The sequence below is a fragment of the Zingiber officinale genome, chromosome 4A (genome assembly GCF_018446385.1).
Source record: "Zingiber officinale cultivar Zhangliang chromosome 4A, Zo_v1.1, whole genome shotgun sequence".
Classification (NCBI taxonomy): Eukaryota; Viridiplantae; Streptophyta; class Magnoliopsida; order Zingiberales; family Zingiberaceae; genus Zingiber; species Zingiber officinale.
Genome location: NC_055992.1, coordinates 6,560,861 through 6,570,963, shown reverse-complemented (window position 1 = coordinate 6,570,963; position 10,103 = coordinate 6,560,861). Strand labels below are relative to the sequence as shown.

The 10,103-nt window shown below is 40.2% G+C and overlaps 1 long non-coding RNA gene across 2 annotated transcripts; it reads left to right on the top strand.

The window, feature by feature from the left end:
* Positions 1-9,076: 9,076 nt before the first annotated feature.
* LOC121973090 lies at positions 9,077-9,515 on the top strand. 2 transcript variants are annotated; one of them, XR_006109380.1, is made up of 3 exons: positions 9,077-9,098; positions 9,171-9,228; positions 9,481-9,515. It is a non-coding gene; the product is annotated as an uncharacterized LOC121973090 (long non-coding RNA). The 2 variants fall into 2 exon arrangements; XR_006109379.1 differs by having other exon boundaries at positions 9,168-9,228.
* The last annotated feature ends 588 nt before the right edge of the window (positions 9,516-10,103 follow it).

Here is a 10,103-nt window from a genome sequence, read left to right as displayed (position 1 = left end):
TGAAAATAATTCTTCTAAAGTACTTAATTCTAGATCCTTAGATATATAATAAGTAACTACTAATGATGTCCATTCTGTAGTCCTAGGAAATGCGTTAAGTGCATACCTTAGTGAATCTCAGTTGCTTACCTTTTCTCTGAGATTTGAGAGTATGGTGACGAGTTCCTTTATTCTTGAGTGAAGGTGTGCAACGGTTTCTTATTCTTCTAATTTGATGTTACTGATCTGGTTCCTGAGCAAATCTCATTTTGCAAGTTTTGCCTCTGAGGTCCCTTCATGTAGTTCCAGGAATTTCTCTCAGAGGTCCTTAGCTAACTCATAGGCTCTAATTCGGTTGACTTCTTATGATGGTTAGACACTCAGCATATGGAACTCTGCTTTGTCGTTTGCCACGAAGTCGACTTGCTCCTTCTTTATCCACTGATATTCTTCTTTGTCTTTCAGGGCTATAAAACTATATTTCATAATGATTAATAATTTAAAATCTGTTTTAAAAAATACCTCCATCTTTTTCTTCCAGCTCGTGAATTCCCTCTCAAACTTCGGTGGATAGCTGTTCGATCCGGCCATCTCGTGTGCTTCGTTCGGCAATTAGTCCTCTTGAAGTGAACCTGGCTCTGATACCAATTGTAAGACCCTTGGCGGCTGACTAGAGGGGGGTGAATAACCCTGCAAAGGAAAATGAATCTTCCTCGAATTTTATATCTTTATAAGAATCAATACTTGTATAAAAGAAATAAAAGATTAAATAAAGAAAGGAAGACGTACAAAAGGTTTATTTGGTTACAACCGGGGAGGTTGTTAATCCAAGAAAGATGAAAAGCTCACTAATGTCTCCTTCAGGCGAAGAAGCCTCTTACAGCAGTTGAAGCACTCAATTACAGAATAAGACTGAAAAAAATCAATTACAAGTGTTGTTCTACCTTATGGGACCAGGGTTGTATTTATAGCCCTGGTCTGGGCGCCTGGAAGGAGTCCAAGCGTCTGGAGGGGAATAAACTTTTATCCTCATCATAACAGGATGTGCCACGTTACATTTAGATGAAATTCCTAGTCCGGGCGCTTCGACCGTGTAGATAAGGCTCCCCCTGTGCGAGGCGCCTAGGGCACCCAGAACTAAAAGTCAACCCCTAGTTGACTTTTTTGTTCGGGTCTTTCGCTCTGGTTCCACTCGCATTGGTCCAAGTCTTCCACTCCGATTCCACTCGCTAGGGTGATTTCAACCATTTAGAATAGGGCTCACCTGAACCCAACTTCCAGTCTTCTCGAGCAAACTTTCGCTTCGACTTCTCATTCCTCGGAGAACGTCGCACACCTCCTTCTCGTCTGTTCGCGTACTCTTCCGCAACACCTCGTACCTCGGACGCACCGAGCCCGCCGGCTCTCTCTCATGTGATCCTTCTCGCTAGCTGCGTCATTCACTCAACTTCATGTGCTACTAAGTTCCTACACACATATACACAGGGGTTAAATACCAACAAGATCTAACTTGACTTGGTTGATCACAAAAAAACTATCTTGGGGTATTAACAGGAGATTCTAATTAAGGTTTACCACCACTAATTTCGTCACCTTGTTTAAGCATCCCAAGCTCCATTACATAGAGTTCGGATGGAAACATCCAAGTAATGTTTCCGCAGCCAGTCGACTTCCATATTTACTAGTCGACTGACCTTCGCAGATTTTGACCATTATAGGCCAATGACTCAATATCAGTCAACTGATGAAAATACCAACCGACTACTGCAGTAACTGCTACAACACCAGTTTACTGTTTTCATAGCCGTCGGGCACAAAAATATTCTGTGTCCTAGCCCAGTTGACTAGTCCAGTTGCTAGTCGACTAGTAAAACCCTAACCCTAGGGTTTTGACCCCCCGAGTACATTCACTCAGCACGCATCCTTGCCCGACCAACCTAGACCTAGCCTTCTAGCCTCCTCCATCATCCTCGCGTCCCTCGAATGTCTCCTCATCCTTCATGCCTTGCCTTTTGGAGCTTTCTTCGACATTGTCCTAGTTATCGGGTCTTCCTTTGCCAAGAGATTCCTCACCTCCGGGACTTCAACCATTGCCAAATCACACTTGGACTTACATTGCCAAGACTACATACTTAGACTTATATCGCCAAGACTCACCCTTAGACTTTACTCCTTTGCCAAGATCACACTTGGACTCTCCTTGTTGTACCTATATTCTGCACACTCACAATGCATATCAAATATAATAATAAATCTAACTTAAACCTCTACCCAAATATCAAAACCTAGAGCACCTAGATTGCCCCAACACTTTTCCCATGCCAAGCGGCTAGCATCGATAGGATATCTTGCTATGCTCTCTATCACATTAGGGATAATAATTTTCTCTAAATCTGATAAAGGATCTTATAAGAGTATAAAGGGATCACTAATATCTTATATCGAGCTCGAATATCAAATTAAATTATATGTGTGTGTGTGTGTGTGTAATGCCCGAAAATTCTCAAATAAATTTTAGAAATATCCTATTATTTTTCTAGAATTTTAGAATATTTTTACAGAATTTTTGGAGTAGCAGAAGTAGCAAAATTAAATAAAAACGTAAAATAGCATAAGCGAGAATTGAACCCGCGACCTATTAGACCCTACAACTTATAGCATGACTTTAGTAACCAGGTGGCCCCAACAGGGGTGTGCTGAAAGAAGAGGAGAGAAATTATATTTATGAGTTAGTTGGGTCGCATTAATCACTTAATGTAAATAGAGAATTTAAGTGAGGATTTATTATTTTGGATCGGCAACCTTTCCTCACCCTCACCCTCAATCACCGCCCTCTCCCTCTTCCTCACCCTCTCGGCACACCAAGCCCCAAGGGACCTAGGGTTCCATCCCTAGGGTCGTAGGAGCACCTCCCGACAATGACTCGGATACGAGGACGCTCCTCTCCGCGAGAAGAACGTGTAGACGTAAGAAGATCGCCGAAGAGATCTTCTTCTCCGGAAACCTAACGATCATAATTGTAAGAAACCTAGCGCAGGAAGTAAGTAACCCCTCACCTACAGTATAAGTAGTTAATCGTATGTTTTTATGTTTTAGTTCAGCCATATGCAGATTTTCAGCATGTAGGGTGTATTTGACCCTCCTCGCAAGTTTAGGGTTTATTTGAGCACCTCTAAATGGGCCAGACATGTTTTCCTCTCCAATTTTGGGGTTTTAGACGCTGTCGGGTGCCTAGAGGTGGTCCCCTAATAGAGAGGAGGGACAGAGCACACCAAGTGTTCGATAAAATAACTAGTACAGTTAAATGCTATAGTAGGCATTTTAATAGCTCAGTTAAATGTCATAGAAGCATTTTAAACAACATGCTTAGTCTTGCTTCAGTTTATATGGGACTACGGTCCAATGGGTGGGCTCCCACAGTTGCCCCAAGGTTCAGATAACCTAGCTCTAGGTTTAGATAACCTAGTAAGAGCAAGACAAGATGAATTAGCTTATGAATCAGTATTTTACTTTTATCAGTGGCACTGTGCTGGACTTTTAGTTATCCTTGGGTTGGACTCCCATAGTCATCACTAGGTTTAGATAACCCAGTAAACCCGACTAGATTCGGGACTAGCTACCTCGGGTGTAGTTAGGGATGCGCGCATAGCAAGTACAGTTGTCGGGCCCAACAGCAGCATGATTATTATTTTTATCTATTATGAAAATAGTTTTCAAAACTTCACAAATCAGGTACGTGAATACAATTCAGTTTTAGCATTAGCCCAGCATCAGTTTAGCTCAGCTTATGTATCAGTTCAGTTTTCTTATTGATACAACAAGATAGTTTTATGATCAGTATTTGATTGCCATGACTCATATATCAGTATACCATGTTTTAGCATTTCCAGCATGAATATTAGCATGTGTTTCAAATAACATCTTTTAAAGCATGATTTCATCGAATGCATGTTTTGTGAGGTAGATGGTTCTTACTAAGCTCTCAAGCTTATAGTTTCCTTTTCCTTATACTGCAGATACATGTAAAGGGAAGATGGATTAGCGGAGGCTGGAGGTCAATGTGTTAAGATGTGTGTGAGAAGGAACATGGAATAAAGACTCATGGGGATTAGCAAGTTAAAGAATTAGAACTTCTTATATTCTTATTAATCCGCACCTTTAGAATGTTTAAATGTCATGAATTGTGAAAGTATGCACCATGCTATTCCTAGACTACTAGTTATGTTGATATCAGTTAATAAACCATGAGCAATGACAGTAATGGCATGCCTAGGAATCTTATGATTTGTTTTTAAGTTGATACATTTGCATTGTATATGGATTAGGGGTGGAATGCAGCAGAAATCGCAGAAATCAGAGCTCCAATCGATCAGCCGATCGATTAGAGGGTCCTCAATCGATCAGCCGATCGATTGGAGAGTGATTTTCCGTGTACAGAGAGCTGATGAATCGATCAGCTGATCGATTGGCCATGAATCGATCAGCCGATCGATCGGGAAATAATTTTCACGAACAGAGAGCTGCTGAATCGATCAGCTGATCGATTGGCCCAGGCTGGATCTATCGGTCGATCGATTCAAAAAGGACCTCCGTGCACAGAAGCACGTTGGATCGATTGAAGCCCTTTCAATCGATCAAGTCTTAGCTTCAATCGATTGGGAAGTCTGATTTCAACTGGAAACGTCTGATTTTAGCTCCTTGATCAAATGGAAAGTTTAGATTTCCCTTCTTTAGCATATGTACAACAATGAAAGTGCATTTGAACATAAATTCCAGTTTTAATAACAATTAGCAGAGTTTTTAATTTAGTTCAGCCTCTTTCACATTATACATCAGTGGCTGCCACAAAATAGTTTAGCAACCGTAACCCCTGGCCTTACAGTTAAGTCTGTAGAAGGCGGGCCGTTACAGTGTGTGTGTGTGTTTGTGTGTGTGTGTGTGTGTGTGTGTGTGTGTGTGTGTGAAATTAATTCTTATGACTTTGTTGAATAATAATAGTTTGATGGAAAGAAAAAAAAATAGTATAGAAGATATCGAATCTTTTTAATGGGTATGGATATGAGGATAGTATCTGATACCCGATTAGTATGGGGACAAAGGATATGGAATCGGATTTGAATCCGACCCATTGTCATTCCTACATCACACTCTAATCGGCTAATGCCGATCAAACATACCAGGGGCCCAGCTCCCCACTTAGCTACTTACGGGGTTCTACTGCCCACCACACTCCGATCAGCTAATGCCAATCAGTCATCTCAGGCGCCTAACTCTAGACTCGGATACCATCAGGACCCAACTCCCCACGAAGCTATTTACGAGGATATGTTCCCCATCACGGGCAGAGCTTACACATGCCTAGTGCCAAACAAAAAAAATTATTATTAAGACTTCTTTTTTTACCCTAAGTCAACTCCTAATTGATTGCTCCTTGTCTTCTTCCCCTCTTCACAACAAGCTTGTGATGAATGACCATGTCCACACTGATGCACCCACACCAAAACTGTAGAGGAATGCGAGTGCGGAGAAATCATTTTGTATGATCACATTATCAGCTCTCCGACGCAAGTCGTCATAGGCTCGTAGCTCATGCCAAACGGCTCAAATACTCATTCTCAATCCTCCCCTCGTCCCCCGCTGTCTCCTCTTCAAATTCGTCTTCCTCCCTGCCGCCATACTCCTTAGCAAGCTAGGAAGCTCAAGGTAACCTTTAACCCTAAACCTTTTTTTTCCTATTCCCACTACAACAAAAACTCTCATAGACATCGGTGGAACAACAACGGTTTTAAGCAAAAACCGATGTCTTTGAGTATTTTACATCGGTTTTTCCAAAAACTGGTGTCTATGAGCGCAGATTTTCGCTCATAGACATCAGTTTTTTAGGCAATGTCTATGAGCACCTTTTTTCATTAATAGACACCGATTTTACAGCGATTTTTAAAACCCGGTGTTAATGAACCAAAATAAAATATTTTAATTTTTCCACAATTCAAAATTTGCAACACTGTGAAGTTCCCTCCAAACCTAAACCTATATCGCGCCCCTTCCTCCTACCATCTCTCTCAGCCTAAACCTAAACCTAAACCTTCGACCATCTCTCTCAACTTCATCTCCCTCTTCCCCTTCCTAGATCGACGCCCCTTCCTCTCCCGATCAGGATCAAGATACGATGCCCTTGCTTCTCCGTCCAACCACACCGCATCTCCTCCAACTCCTCCCTTTGGGTGAGAAGAGGAGGCCTTCTTCGCATTCCAGTAGTCCATACTTTATCTTTTCCTTTCTACTTCCTCCTATTTTTGTGTTCGGTTCTGCTCCCTTCCCATGAGGCTGCTTTCCTCCCGGAGTTGCCCAACCTCGCCACCATCTCCTTTGAGGAAGGCTACACCCAACTGTTCGGAGACTCCAACCTTATGCTTCATGGCAACGGTCGGACTGTCCACCTCTCCCTTGACCAGTGAATAGGTTCTGTTAAAAGATTTTTTAAAAAAAGAAAGGGACATCTTTGAACCTACCTTGTTCTGTGATCAGGTGCTGCATTTGCGTCGCAAGATCTCTACCTCCATGGATTCTTTAGTGCCTCCATTAAACTGCCCTCCAATTACGTGGCTGGAGTGGTGGTTGCTTTCTACGTATGATTCTTTGCTCTCGAGTTTAGATTTTGCAGCACTTTCCTTTACCTGTTTGAAAGAAGAAGAAGGAGAAGAAGAAGAAGGAAAAAACAAAAACAGTCTCTCCTCCGCCGCGATGGGCTCTGCAATGGTCCTCGCATCACTCTGCTACTACTCCCTCTCCCTCTCCTCCTCTTCCCACTCGATGAAGGTGGCCCTCCTCATCTCTTCCTGTCCGCCCTCTAGGGCTTCTCCCAAAATCCCACCTTCGTCCCATCTCCGCAGATTCTTTTCCGCACTCCACCTACCTCGACCCCCGCTGTGGGACGGCCTCAAGCCGCTGGTGAGGCCTCTTTCTTTTGGAAACTTTGCGCGCAAAGGTAACTCCTTGTCCTCCATAAGATTTTGGTCTTCTTGAAAAATGAGTTCTTTGCTTGAGAGTTGCGTGTGCATACCTAATTCTGGGAAGATTAGGGGTTCGATCATGCTGATGCATTTATTTCCGGAACCCATCACTAATACTAAGCTTCATTCCGGTCTTCTTCTTCTTCTTCTTATTAAATAGTTAAATTAAGCATCTTTTGCTTTTATGTATAAATTGCTTACCTACTTGTAGTTGATTCATTCCTGCTGCTGGGCTTACTTTATTGTTTTCATAGACTTCCACGGTGTCTAATCTACTTGAAAAATATGTTTGATGTTCTTTTACTTGTTTGGCAGAGAAAAAGGTGAAATTTCATGGTAAAGTTGTTCATGCTTCTTTATTTGGAGTGGGTGCTCCTGAAGCATTGGTTATTGGAGTGGTAGCTCTGCTGGTGTTTGGCCCTAAAGGCCTAGCTGAGGCAAGTTCCTTCTTTGAACAGTAGATAAATTCATTTGTACGTTGAAAATGTGGTAGAAATACATAGGAAATCCTGTGAATTTTCATAAGCTAACCAATCATGATATTAACATTTCACAAAAACAAAAAGATTTCTTTCATGGACACCCATTAATCTATACCCAAATGTGTCCTACAAGTTGTTACCTATTGTGTGTGTTACTAGATTAAAGTCGATGAAACTTCAATAAATTGGTACATATAAACAAATTTTTATTGTTAAACTTTCAGCCATCTGGGAAGCATGGCTTTAGGTTTCCAGCCTACCTGATTAGTTTTGCAATTGGTATCTCTTGCTCTTGAAAGCATATAAATTCTACAGTGGATATAATCACACTCTGTATCCCTTGATGGGCTAGTTATGTCATCAGGCTGAATTGTGAACTCTTACTCCCTAAATTGAATACCAAATAGTTTATTTATTTTAGATTCAGTTTGCAGGTTCTGTTATATTCCTTAGTATGAGAAGCTTCGATTTGAATGGATTATCATTATGGATGGTCACTCAAGGCACACTTGGATTAGGACTTTCAGTAGAGATTTTTAGATCAATTTTGATTTATTGTAGGATAAATCCAAGTTGATTTTAGGTTTGGGTTAATCTTAATTGTGCTTTAATCTTATTTGAGCATTTTTCTCATGATTTGGTTTGATTTTTATATTATTAAATAACCTTTTTGTCTTATGAGTATAAGTTTCACTATGAGTTGAGCTAGATTGCTTTTGTCATTTTGGTGAAGTTTCATTGTGGTTGAGCTATATTGATGTTACTATATTCACATCTAATGGCTTGAATTGTGATCTTGTTTGTATATCCACCCTATTTGTGATTAAATTTCAAATGGCATGCATTGTCTACAGGAAGAGAATTGAACCATATTGGCAAAATGCTTTTGATTTATTTTTCTCTTTTAGCTTTTTGATATTGTGAAAACAGGATGTGAATCACATATCCTTTTCAGACTTGAACATCTTGATATTAGTGATATAGGATCTTATACATAAAAAAAATTACTTCTTTTTATCTGATTTAGTTTGTATTGTCAAGGTACTCTGGTATGCTTGAAAAGGAGGTAAAGATTGCTTGTCTTGTCTGTCACGACTATTGTGATTGCAAAGCATGTTCTAGAAGTCCAGCTAAAGATGGTTATAAGGTTTACTTACTTTTAACATGAAAAGTTTTATGAACATTATTTACTTTGAGAATGTTTTGTCATGAAAGTTTCCATTTATGTGATCTTCAGGGTCTTGAAATTGTTCAGGAGCATAGGAAGACTGAGCATGCCGATAATGATGAGATTTGTCTTGTCGATGTGACAACTATCTACCCTGTTAGTCATGGACAATTGGATTGTCCGACTTGTTCTCCTCTTGGAGCTAAAGAAGACTGGCATAAGGTTAACTGCCTAGCCAATTATTGTTAAGTTAGAGACGGTTCTGTCAACTTTCATACTAGTCTAGAACTTTTATGTGTATATGCAATTTGTATCATCTTCAGGAACTGGCAAATGGTCAAAACAAGTTTAATAATAAGGAGCACACATATAGCTTGATATCTGAATTGCTTCCCTTGCTGAAACATATCTATCATAACCAATTAAATGAGCTAGAAGTAAAGCAAGGGGATCAAGGTAAGCTTCAAAACAATTGCCTAGTTTCTTCCTCTAGTTAGATATCCTCTTGATCGATCTATCATCTAGAAGGTGGATTTTCTGGTGTACTTCTTCGAGTATATGAGCCTCACAATGAGCTTGTTAACTGGTATGTCTTCACATCTATAACACCTCTGAGAATTTAGTAATTTGCTATGTTTATGAAATCATGGACATAATAACTAAATAATGTGTCCTGACCCTGTTTCTTAGATGGTCATTTGTAAACTTGTGCCTCTATTTTGCTTTAGCAAGTTCTAATTTTTAGGTCATATTCTGTTCTTTGTTATCGTCTCATCATGCATTAAAATGTTCACTTGATTGATATTGTTTTCTTTTCTTGTTTTCCCCTTGGAACCAGTAATTATTGCAGGACTTCACTAGTGGATTTTCACATAAGCTGCTCAAATTGCTCTTATAAACTTTGCTTAGATTGTTACGGAAAGATAGTAAAGGGAACTGCTTCTCAGATACCTGCAATTGATTCCTCCAAGGCTGGTAGGAGACAGAGGGCAAAGAAGTATGTCATCAGAAAAATTGTTAGGAAAAGATGGAGACGTTCCATAGGCGAGCGACCAGATAACTCATCTTTATCCACCGTGAGTCTGATAGCAAGGCTAAGAATCATGGAAGCAACATTCCTTGCCCACCCAAGGAATCTGGAGGTTGTGGAAACAGTCTTCTTAAGTTAAGTTGCAGCATACCATTTGTTTGGTCTAAAACGGATTTCTCTTCTCTCTTTCAACTATGATTTTTGTTCTTGGTTTACTAATATATTGTTTATGTATTTTTACAGTTTACAAATCTCAAGTACTCCAGAGTTGAAATTGATGAAGTGCGGTTCGAGTGGGCTGAATGCATGCTAGATTACATTTGAGTAGGAAAGGTATTTGATTTTTGAAAACTTTGGATGATGCATGCATTTGCATGGAATGTAAATTGCGTATATTGTCCCATGTCAATTTCTTTCTGATGGTGATATTC